Source organism: Chrysochloris asiatica, unplaced genomic scaffold (assembly GCF_000296735.1).
Source record: "Chrysochloris asiatica unplaced genomic scaffold, ChrAsi1.0 scaffold00088, whole genome shotgun sequence".
NCBI lineage: Eukaryota > Metazoa > Chordata > Mammalia > Afrosoricida > Chrysochloridae > Chrysochloris > Chrysochloris asiatica.
Genome location: NW_006408606.1, coordinates 2,023,123 through 2,024,034, shown reverse-complemented (window position 1 = coordinate 2,024,034; position 912 = coordinate 2,023,123).

Here is a 912-nt window from a genome sequence, read left to right as displayed (position 1 = left end):
TTGTTGTTATGTGCTGTGGAGTTGGTTCTGACTCATAGCAACTCTGTACAGGGTTTCTGAGGCTGTAAATCTTTACGGGAGCAGAAAACCTCACATCTTTCTTCCGCAGAATGGCTGGTAGTTTCAAACTGCTGGCGATGAGATTAGCAATCCAATTTGTAACCACTATGCTACCAGAACTCTCTTCCTTAATCATTTTCCAAATTCCACATACATGAAAGGCTATTGAAAATACCATGAACTGGGTCAGATACACTTTAGTTCTCAAGCTGACATGTATACTCTTGAGCACTTTAAAGAGATTTTGCACAGAAATTTGCTTAATGCAATATCTCTTGACTGCTGCTTCCATTAGTGTTGATGGTTGATCCAAACAAAATGAAATCTCTGACAACTTCAATCTTCAACCATTGATTCTGATGTTATTTTTTAGTCCAGTTGCAAGAATTTTTGTTTTGTTTACATGTAATTGCAACCCATACTGAAGGTGTTGAATTTGATCTTCATCAGCAAGTACTTGAAATCTTCTTCACTTTCAGCAAGCAAGGTTTTATCACTGCATATCTCAGATTGTTAATGAGTCTCCCTTCAATTCTGGTCTCATACTCTTCTTCATATAATCCAGCTTCTCATATCATTTACTCAGCATGCAGATTGAGTACCACCACTTGTCTGTCAGTTTGTCAGTACTGTGGTGGCTTATGAGTTGATGTGATTCTGGAAGCTATGCAACGGGCATTTTAAATACCAGCAGAGTCACCCATGGTGGACAGGTTTCAGATGAGCTTCCAGAAGAAGACAGACTAGGAAGAAGGACTGACAAAGTATGTCTGAATATTTAGTCACTGAAAACTTTATGAATAGCAGAACACTGTCAGATGATGCCAGAAAATGAGCTCCTCAGTTAGAAGG